This window comes from Lactuca serriola, chromosome 5 (genome assembly GCF_051521515.1).
Source record: "Lactuca serriola cultivar US96UC23 chromosome 5, Lser_US96UC23_V15, whole genome shotgun sequence".
In the NCBI taxonomy this organism is placed as follows: Eukaryota; Viridiplantae; Streptophyta; class Magnoliopsida; order Asterales; family Asteraceae; genus Lactuca; species Lactuca serriola.
In genome coordinates this window covers 360,709,136-360,721,608 of record NC_136412.1, presented here as the reverse complement: position 1 = coordinate 360,721,608, position 12,473 = coordinate 360,709,136, and positions in this window count along the sequence as shown.

Here is a 12,473-nt window from a genome sequence, read left to right as displayed (position 1 = left end):
CATAATCAGAGTATTCAATTCCAAACATATGTTCATTATCAGAGTAAAACATTCCCAGGCTCTAATCTATGGTGTGTGTCATGCGATCACCCCGAGCTCTTCCCTCCACTACCGGAAGTACCTGAAACCAAAACTGAAAACCGTAAGCACGAAGCTTAGTGATTTCCCCAACCTACCACATACCATGAACATCCACATACTGCACATACTGGGCCATGCCCGCTATTCTGGGCCTCGCCCCCTACCTCGGGCCTCGCCCGCTACAACGGCCCCGCCTCTCCAGGCCTCACCTGGCTTCGAGCCCCACTTGGATACATATTTGTTTCACTTAGGCCTCGCCTGTCATTGGGCCTTGCCCGCCAACAAATACTAACACATAAACATATCGCAACAGATACACACTAAACATACACTACCGAATCCTGTTCTAAAGGCCTCGCCTATCTTTGGCCTCGTCCATGTCCTGCAACTGGTGAGTCATGGAACCCCGTCCACACTCCTACTGGTAGTGAGATATGGGGCCAGCCCACACTCACTCTTTCCCTAACTTGGTCCTTGCCACTGTTCTGCTGCTAATGAGATGTGGAACACCATCCACACTCTGCTATTGGTGAGATATGGGACCTCGCCCATACTCACCTCCCTACCAGGCACATACATGTATCACACAAACAACAAGTATAAACTATCATATAAACCATTCCTTGGGCACCCGCCTGCTATCATTGGACCTCGTCCTGAATGTCATACTAGCATACTGTGCCTAGGGCTAACCCCCGGGTCTTCTACTCATAACTACATGGGCCGGCATTCTGGCCTTAGACCCATTCACACAAAGGGAAACTCACCTGCACTTGCTGAACTTGCTGATAACCCCTCTAGCTGCTGCCCGACAACTCTATGAACTCATGCTCCACTAGCTTCCCGAGCTACCAATATCAATGCAACACTTAGTCTAATTGTCCCCCGAAAGTCAACTAAGTAAACTCTGATCAACATCAAAGTCAACCTTCCAGGTCAACCCAACTCACCGATTCTGCCTACTGACTCGCCGAGTTCATATGCTCAGAGTCCTTCCATTCACGACTCGACTCGCCGAGTCAGTCCATGACTCGCCAAGTCTACCGATTTCCGAGTCCTGACCTGTCCAACTCACCGAGTCCCTACTCAACTCACTGATCCGAGTCTTAACTCGAAGGGTTTGGGGTTTCACGACTTGACTCGCCGAGTCTCAGAACAAACTCGCCGAGTCCAAGGCAATCTTCAACAGACTCGCCGAGTTGTTCTTCCAACTCGCTGAGTTCCTGCCCAACTTCATCCAACTCACCGAATCCACCCATGTGACTCGCCGAGTCGCTCCGGATCTTAATCCATTCAGTGGCTCTTCGAGCCATGCAGGGGCTCCAAATCATAGATCCATACTTCCAAAGCCTATCCCTCATGTAAATGTGCAAACTTTACGTGTAGCTAAGGAGATCTAGGCCCAAAACACTCCAAACTCGGGTTTAAGACAAAGAGGCTTTACAACCAACCCAATGACAGTTGCTTTAAGACTTTCTAGGCCAGAATACACTTAGATCTGAAGTAGCAACTTCAGATATGGACTTCTAACTCCAATTGGCTCTAGAACGTGGCATAAAAGCCCCAAATCTCATGACAAAAAGGAAAATATGAGCAAAGGAGTGAAAGTAATGACTCCTTACCTTCAAATGCTCTGAAAAGCCACACCAACTCTGGATCCAAGGCCTCCTCTTGCACCACTATGAACTTCCTTCTCTTCCAAGCTTCAAATCACAACTCCAAGGCTAGATCTTTGCTCAAAAACGGGTATGGCAGCTAGGGTTTGATGTTCTGGATGAGAAGAGGTGTAAAGGAACCCTAAGGAAGAGAATGAGGCATTTAAATAGGCTCTAAGTCCCGGATTTAGGGTTTTTCTCGTTTAGACCAGACTCGCCGAGTCCCCTTAGTCGACTCGTCGAGTCGGTCACTTTCTCCTTGACCCGGATCCCGCTCGGACTCATCGAGGTCCTCACTGGACTCGACGAGTTAACCCTTTGACTTAGGGTTTTCTTTCCTTCTTGGCCTTCCTGATTTTGGGTGTTACATAACTCTTTTGTTATGTATGCACAGTTTAGGACACTTGGTGTCTTGGTATGCTAGATTGTTAGGGTCTTGCCTGTTGATTGTATGATACTGTTAGGTGTTATGTTTGTTGCATACCAAGCATCGAACTTCATAGCTAACCAACCCTTCTATGATTGGCCTAAATCAAAAAGGTGTCCAACATCATGCTATCCATTGTAAACATCCAAACAGAAACCTAGCTAAAGTATTAATATAACTAAAAATAAAAGTAAATAAGCAAGAGTTGGTTGGAGTGTTGATCTATAATTGAGATTTATGTCTAAAAGTATTATGTAAAATTTTACCTAGTTCTTAGTATTTTGATCGATGAGCGCTCAGGTGGGGGATTAGGTTACTGGTTAAGGTAGATAAAAAGGACAGGGTTAGAGAGTTAGAGAGATAAAAGTAAACGGTGGTCAAATTTCATAAAGAGAGAAAGAGAGAAAGAAAGATATATATATATATATATATATATATATATATATATATATATATATATATATATATAGAGAGAGAGAGAGAGAGAGTTAGGTTCAAATGTTTCTAGCAACTATTATGTGCTTGTAAGGACCAATAAGAATTCAAGAAAGTTTTAAATTATTAATTAAATAAATAAGGACAGTATAGTAAATTGGTAAATCAAATTAATAACTATATCCTATAAATTAGGAAACTAATAATTATTTTTGATTCACATCCATTATATAAAAGGCAAGAATTATGTTCAACGCAGCCCTAAATCACGTCTACACTCTTCACCTTCAATTGTCCGCTACCATCATCACGCCCCCTAGTATTTTTGACGACATCCGCTCTATCTTCGATCGTCTCTGGCCTCCATCTCCAATCAAACCGATTAAGACTTAACACATTAGCGGTAAGTCTATTTTTCTATGTTCAAACCGAAATTAATTCTGAAAATATGTTTTTGTTATAAATTCTTCTCAAATTCATCTACTTGAGCGCCTTCTCCTATCACGTTTCATGGAGGATTTTGATTTCTTTGTATGGTAGATTGTTCTTGATTTTCCATTTGTTCTCGATACTTGATTTTTCTTGATTTTCTATTTGTTCTTGATACATGATTGTTCTAAAATTGACTTGTTTGAAAAGGTAATTAATTAGTCTGTGTATTATTTTGGTTCAATTTGTGATTTTGAATTCCAATTTCTATTGTCCCTCATTATTGTATATTTAGAATCTACAATTATATTAGCAGTAAATACGATACTTTTGAATGTATTTTATGTATTCAGTCAGAATGTATTCTGCAAGAATAAAATCTATGTATTCTGTCATAATGTATTCTATGTATTCTGTCATATTCTATGTATTCTACCAGAATATATAAAGTGATAGTTAATTGCAGGTAACATGTTTTTAACCATTTTTGTTGTATTTGTAATAGGAATGGCGGGAAGAATGTGTTGAAGACCTAATAGGAATAACTTGATCATACTCACAATTTAAGAATGTTGTTATTTTTTAAGAATTTTATTCATTTTTTTTGATATTCTTTTAGAATATGTATAATTATATTAAAACGTATATGGCTTTTAGTCTGTAAGAATATGTATGAATTTGTATTTAAGTTCAGATGTATAAGAATATATTAGAATGTTGTTATTTTTCAACTTCGGAGTCAAAAATTTTGTTATTCTTCAATAATATTCTAATAGAATAAAATTCTGAAAAAACATTATTCTAACAAAAAAAATATTCTTACAAAATAAAATCGGTTATGTTTACAAATTACGTTAGAATTAATTAAAAAATATCAGATTTTTAAAAATAAGAGAATTAATTATCCCTAAAAAATCCGAAAATTATTTTATAAATGTAGTTAATTGTCCAAAATACCATTTTGCTAATATTTGTGTGATTATATGATACATGTTATCTCATTGTAATATCATACACTCTCAAATCATGTCCATTGATTAATTTCATCCGTTGGTGCAGATTTGTGCATTCTGGCACACAATAGTTAGTAAAAGCAAAATAACCTAAGCATATATATATATATATATATATATATATATATATATATATATATATATATAGAGAGAGAGAGAGAGAGAGAGAGAGAGAGTAAAAGGATGTACTATTAACACCATGAGTTTAATAGTATAAAATCAGTTGATTTCACCCATTAGTTTCATCCTCCCCTTTATGTTGACATTATGGAAATCGAAAATGAGGAGAATTGAGTACCAATTATAAAGTAATTGAGTTGTTCATGAACTTGACTAAAAGCCAATCAAACTCTCTGGAAAGCAAAAACCTCCTAATTCCATCCCAAAACTTCAACAATGCTAACCTTCCAAAACCACAAATCCTGAAAAGTTAATTGCTATGTAGAAAACAAAATAGGATATCAATACCTTGTTATTCATGAGTAGTTAAACAATTGAAACCCTCAAGGGTGGAGCACCAATGAATGGGGGAGAGATTCAAATATTATGTGTGACTGAACTGTGAAGATGCAGTAGTGGTGGTCAGATAGTGCGGTGCAGAAGAATAGGTGATGGTGGAGACCTGGTGGCGGAAAAAATCATCAAAATGGGGAGGAAGGAGTGAGAGCGAGTGTAAAATTAAAGAAGAAGAAGATTCGATTTTATTTTAGGATTGAAAAGAGATAAATTATTTGCTGATTTTATGGGATTTGAAGTAAGAAATCAAGAAATAAATAAATAAACCCAATGGAAAAAAGTAGAGTTTGAAATTTTTGTTTACATATATAATAGGTAATTTGAATGCAATGTACTTGGATATTAAAACTAATTAGATTAATCTTAGGATATGAGTTATTGACAATTGAAGAATTGCATGGGCGGGAAAATCAGTCCAAGAGTTTCTCCAGGATTAGCACGTGGCATAAAGTAGGTGTAGAAATGTGTCATGTGGCGGGGTAGAGAGTCTTTTATTATATATATATATATATATATATATATATATATATATATATATATATATATATATATAGAGAGAGAGAGAGAGAGAGAGTGATAGAAAGATGAGGGTTCAATTGAGAAATAAAAAAAGGTTGAGAAATGAGTAATCATTTTCAACCAATCATTTATTTTTGCTGCAAAACCATCCATTATACCGACGGAAATGGGCAAGGGATACATGTAAGTTGTCAAACCAAATATGTTTTCTTAAACTATGCTAAGCATTATTATATACAAAACATGCTTTTTTTTTGTGTTTTTTAATTTTGAAGAAACTATTTTATCGAAAATTTATTTTAAATATATCAAAATTCATAATTTTTTATTCTCTATAAATAGACATTCATGTTGATATAGTTTTAAAATAAACTCTCGTTATTCATAAGTGAATAAAAATCTATCAGATTTTTATTATAGTACATTCGATATTCATTTATAAATAAAACGTATGTTTAATTTTTTTACAGTTGAAGTATCATTTATATATGAATATAACACGTAATAAAGTTTTTTTTACCTAAAATATTTTTTTACATTATCTTTCATCACATGTTATATGTGTATGAATAAAATGTGTATTAGCTCTCATAATATGTTATATTCATATATGAATAAAATATTTTTCAGATTTTTTGTTATAGTTTATTTATTATTTATATATGAATACATAATATGTTAATAAAAGACGAGCTACTTATACATATATGAATAACAAATGAACTATAACAAAATTCTGATAAATATGTTATTCATATATTAATATAATTTGTAAGTAGAGTTAATATACATTTTATTTATATGTGAATATAAATGTGAAGAAATCTGATGTAAACTGTAAAAAGTTTATTACATGTCTATAAAAAAAATTATTCACTTATGAATAACGAGAACTAAAACTATAAAAAAAATTATTTTATCTTAAAACTATTTCAATATGGATGTTTATTTATAGAGAATAAAAAACTATAAATTTTGATATATTTGAAATAGTTTTTCGATAAAAATAACTACTTAAAAATAAAAAAAAAACAAAAAAAAAATTATTATATATATTAAGGTAATGATTAACATAGTTGAAGGAAACATGTTTTTGTTTGAAAACATATGTGTATTCCTTTCCCTTTCTACTGATACAATTTGAGGTTTTGCGTCAAAAATAAATGATTGGCTGAGAATGATTTTTTCGTATTCAGCCTTTTTTGTTTGCCTTTTTTGTTTTTTCAATTAAATTATATATATATATATATATATATATATATATGTTTTAAATATTCTAACTAATTATTGTGCGGATATCGTATGCTATGAGAATTACTAAGAGAATAAGTTGTTTAGCAATGCGAATATGTTAAACCTTACAAAAATATCGTCATTTTCATGCATTCTCGATAATTATTATTTATTTTTGTTCTCATACATCGTTTTTCACTTATTTTTATTCTGACAGAATACGACTCAATAAACATTCTGACAGAAATGAGAATAATAATAAGTGTATAATAACCTTATAGACGATTTAATTAGTGAGAATCTTTGTTAATGTCAATAGTTATGTAAGATTGAACGTATTCGCATTGCTAAACAACTTATTCTCTTAGTAATTCTCATACCATACGATATGCACAAAATAATTAGTTATATATATATATATATATATATATATATATATATATATATATATATATATATATATATATATATATAATACTGTTAATGAGCTGGATAATTTTGAATGTTTTAATTGACTTTATGACTTTGAAGACACGTTTTATTGGGTATGTTAAATAATTAAAAGCAACATTTTTTAATTAGCTGTATTTTTTGTTTTTATGAGCCATGAATATGATTTCCGCAAACGACAATATAAGCAAAGTCCTTGTCCCAATTTAAATTTCCTTTGTATTATTTAATTGATTTTGATTTTGTAAAAAAATAATTAGTATCTACTATTTGTTTAATCATATATTTGAACGGTAAAAAATATCTTTTTTCTAAGATGCCAAACAAAGTTTGACTGGTTTGTTCGGTCTCAAGGAAAGATATTTGTTATTGAACATGACTTAGAAACACTTTACAATTGTGTCATTAGAATAGTAAAAAATATATTTTCTCTAAGATGGTAAAAAAAGTTTGACTGGAATGGTTTGTTCGGTCTCAAGTAAAAAATATTTGTTTTCGAACATGACTTGAACACTTTACGATTGTTTCGCGAACTTTTTTTTATAATATGTTATATAAACATATTAGTTTATACCCCGTATTATGTGAGAACCATGATTATAAAATTAATTAAATTTTTATAGTAAAATTTAAAAATATTAATCAATTATTTTAAATAAATTATTAACTAAAATATATTTTTTTTATTATATAAAATTATAATCGTTGATTCAAATAAATAAATAAAATTATATCACCTTATAATATATATTAAATTTATATTAGTTTTTATTTTAATGTTATTAATTTAATGTAATTAGAGTGTGAAATTTAAATTTTGAAATTTGAAATAAAGAATCAATTATTAATTTAATGCAATTAGAGTGACAAATTTAATATTTAAAATGGAGAATTAATAGGTTGATACGTGGCATATAATATTAATGAAGATTTTTAATATTATAACATTTGTCAATAAGAGAATAAATTTATTTATTTATTAAAATAAAAAGATTTTCAAACACCATATTGATATGAAATTTCAATATTGTTTTTGATTTTTTTCAATGACTTTTCAAATGTCATTTAATAAGGAGATTTAATTGCCTTAACATAAGAATGTTATATACATTTTTTATACGTGAGTTTGGATTCTATATTTCTCCTTTTAGTTCTTGGTTTTTGAAATATCTATTTTGTTTGTTTGCTTTTTTTTTTTTTGTGTATTTTCTTTCTTTATGGTGTCATGAACTTGGGACCTCCCCACTTTAACAACATTTCACCACATTTCTTGATCACCCATGGGAGTAGAAGAAGAATGATTAGATTGTGTTTATTATTATGTGTTCAATGTTCTTTATTTTGGTTTGCACCTTTTTTAAACATGAAATGCGATTGATGGTTTTTTATTGTTTATAAATGTTTGTAACATCTATTTCAGGTAAATGAATCATTTATGTTTAATATCAATTAAAGAAGTAAAATGTGGGTTTTGTGATGACTACGACGTGGTAGGGGATATTCCACAACGTGGTCATGGCCTTGTCAAACACACATAATTTTTGTGCACCATGACATGGCAAGGTTATGGCCACACCGTGGTGGTTGTGAGAGTGCAAACCCTAATTTTCTAGGTTTTGGGCATTATTTAAGGGATGTGATGGCTAGGCTTTTTACATCCTCAACCTCCATCAGCCTAGAAGAAACCCTAATCCTTATTTTTGACTTTGTGAGCAATTTGTGGTGATTTTAGCATCTTGAAGAAGAAGGTGTTCTTGGTGCATTGTTTATGCAAGCAAGCCTCTCCTTTCTCATCTTGTGTTGTTTTGGGACTCTTGTAAGTCCTTAAGTTTCTACACTTATGTGTCAAACATGCTAGATCTAGGTTTTTATCCACTTTCTTCCATGTTTGGGGTGGTTTGAGTGCTTAGACTCCGTAAAGTTGGCAATTTTATGGGTCCTTGAGATTCATTTGTGGTTTATTGTCCCAAATCTAGAGAGGTGTTGAGTTTTGGGTTCATGCATGAGATCTTGATCTCTATTTCCTCCATTTTGACCTAACTTGTGCTCAAGAGATGCAGTGGACATGCACGTCTAAAAATCTATGATTTTTATGATGCTTTGGAAAGGAGAAAGCCTTCTAGAACGTTTAGGTGTATAATGTAACGTCCCAAAAATGGTAGTAAAATTTTCATTTTTAAATCATGAAATGAATACAATCATTTGTTCCAAAACCAATCAGCGTAAAAAATATTTTTTTTAAAACATCAGAGTAAACATTAATAATCAGTGCGGAAAAGCCATCATGGATGTTCTGCAGTCAATAAGGGTGTAACACCGTATATTCGGGCTAATCAACTAAAATATAGTAAGCGTTAAAAATGACTTTTTGATAAAAAGATTATTTACGATAAATAATCTTAACCAAATTTATAGTATATGTGACAAGGATTCCATACATATAAAGAACACAGAAATCTGACTTCGTATAAAGAAGTTATGCTTCTTCGAAGTTTCACGATTAAACCGACACGACTCTACGTATCGAATAAAGTGATTTTTTTATAAATTACTTTTTAGCCTAAGTGATCTAAAAAAAGTCGTATTAGTCATAAAAACGAGAGTGCGCATGTAGAGAACGTCCAAATCTGACTTCGTGAGAGGAAGTTATGATTTTTTGAAGTTTCAGTGTAATAGTGCAGGCACAGAAATTGAAATTCAAATCAGTTGATTGTTAACCGAAACAATCTAAAAAATAATTTAGGATCTCGTAAATATGAACCCATTGATATCAAGACATTCGATAACGGATTTCGTATGGAGTTATGAATTTCCCACAGACTTCAAGAGTTTAAATCGGTCTAAATATGAATTTTTGTTAGAGCGAGAATTAGCAATTAAGACCTTAATGAAAGTTGTAGAACTCGTCGAGAGGATTATGGGGATATAAAGAGAATGTCAAAAACAAAGCTCGTATGAAGAAGTTATGAATTTTCAAAAATTTGGAAATTTGCATGCGCAGTGCACGACACACGCGATGACGTGGCACCACGAGAGAGCACCATGCGGCAATGTCGGGCAGTCGAACTCTTCGAGAGACATGGTGACGTGGCACCACAAAAAAAACAACATGTGGCTCACCAACATTATGACACGTGGCATGTTCTAGAAGAGGTTGAGGTGGCCCACTCTGGTAGCGACACATGGCACTAAACTGATGGTCCAACACACCTGATGATGCACGACAAGCACACTATGATGTACAATGCGCACCCCCTGAACTCCTATAAATAGGCTGCAAAACTTGATCCTTTCCCTCACAATTGATCCACAATCTATCTGGATCCCTTCCCTCCCTTATTACCGACTTTTTTCGGGTTTCTAAGTATTTTAGCAGGGCTCTAGCATATTTAGGAGTTCGAAAAGGAGCACACGGGCCAGAGTTATGTTCGCTCAATTTCCCAATTTTTGCTAAAACCTATGTAAGTTACGCTACACTATTTTTCATTTAGTGTAACTTGTATTTATAGCCATAAGTCGATATTATGATCTGTTAACGTATCCCTCTAGGAATACGCCAAAGATAACGAGATGACTATCCGAGGGACGGCCTAGCTAATGGTTGTTACCCGGCCTAAGTGTTCGGCTCGGGGCCTTACCCTTACGACCTCATGTTTAGGCCCCGGTGTCCTAACACCAAGACCCATAACAGGCCAAAATAGTACCAAATTGCTCCCTAGAAAAACAAGTGAAGCACTGAGAGCGCCACTTCTTAGTAACTCTGCACCAATAGAAGATAACCGCTAGTGGTTCATAACATACCAATAGGACACCTCCACGTCCTAACCGTCCAAACAAGACAGAAGGCACTGTCGGGAACATGCTCCCCAGCCGACAGATATAAAAGGACCATTTCTTCTCCAGAAGAAGGGATCGCTCTCTGTTGTGATATGTGGTACGGACCAATATTGCAGAAATTGGCCTTGGTAGTCGATTAATCAGTGATTAATCGTTTGGCGGTCTTAAACTGATTACGATTAGTGTGCTTGGAGAAAATTGGTCAAAATCGGTCAAAGTCGTCCTTGGCGGTCTCGGCGGTCATAGGCGGGAATTTTTAAAAAAATTCAAAAAAAATTTAATTTTCAAATATTACACCAAAATTTTAAAATTTCAAATTTTTAAGCTTTCAAATTTTAAAATATTAAACTAAAATTTTCAAAATTTTAAATTTTTAAAAATTTAAATTTTCAAATACTTAGTTTTTTAGGGAATATTAATTTTTTTAAATGATTTTATTAATAATTAAGGGTCTCCGATCAATCCCCGCCTAGTCCGATTAATCGCTTATTGCCAGTCGGCCGGCGAGCTACCGCAGAGCGATTTTTACAACCTTCGTCCGAACTTAACTCTGTCTCTAGGTGTCTTGATGGGACTAAGCTTGAGAATCACAACACAGAAGGAAAGGCCGTTAGACGTCATCCGGGGAAAAATCCCAGAACGAATCTCTGACTGTCTAGTCAGTAACCAGATGAGAGAATCCGGGTTCTATTGGAAAAGGTAGAGAGAAAGCCGATCCCTTCTCTTGGAGGAGAATGGTTCTGCTTATACTTGTTTTCGAGGGGACAGAATCCCGACAATAGCTTTTTGACTCTTTAGAGCCGACATAACATGGGGGCATCCTATTGGCGGGTTGCACTCCTATGGTGGTTATCTTCTATTGGTGCAAAGTCCATAACGGACTATGTCCTGAGCATTACACCCGTCGCTCTGGGAAGCAGCCGGTACTGTTTTGTCCTAGAGTTGACTTTGTTGCTTGGTCACCAAGGGATGAGTCCGGGGACGCAAGGGTGAGGGCCCGACCTCGGTATTAAACAAGTGATGGCCCTTGACCAGGTCGTCTTTAATGGTCCCATTATATTTGGCGTATTCCTAAAGGGATATGTTAACAAGTCCCCTAGGCTAGTAGACCTTTGCGTTGGCATGACATAGCCAGGTTGTTTTAGCCTTGATCAGAACGCATATCAGGTGGAGTCGGTCCTGACAACTGTTGACGTGACAGGTCCATTCCGCGTAGACAGTTTTTATTGTAAGAATCGTTCAATTTTCTTGATTCACATTTTGAACCTCCCTTATTTAGTAGTTGTTGGATTCTTCTATATCTTTTACAGTTCTCTGCGTCTTTGGCTTTTCTCTCTTGTTCGTTTTCCTCTGTTGCGTTCTTGCTCTTTGTTCACGATAGCGTTCGTTCTATCAGGGAATGACCCGACGTCTGAAGAGTTCGAGTTATTGCAGTTCCATTTTGGGTTTATGCTTCACCATGGGGTGTAGTTTCCAAAGGAAGGCGATATCCTTTACCAACCGCCGGCGGGGAAGTTTGGGATTCTCGTGTCGATTTTCGAGACGAGACTTCGTCTCCTAGTCTCAAATTTCTTTGATGAAGTTATGAGAGAGTATGGTTTCTCCATCCACGATCTTAAAATTAATGTTGTTAATAAGATCGATGGGTTCGTGTTGGCATGTTGTGTTGGGTTTTGAGCATTCTAACACTCCTATGGTGTACATGCAACCCTATAAACCTTAGATCTATGTTTTCTCTATTATACATGCAAATAAGAACTTTCCAAGGCTTTAATCCTAACTAGCATATTATGAAGCTCTTATACTACAAAGTACTAGTTAGATGACATACCTTTTGATGTAGCTTGATGTCTTCAAGGTTTAAGAGCTTAGCCCCAA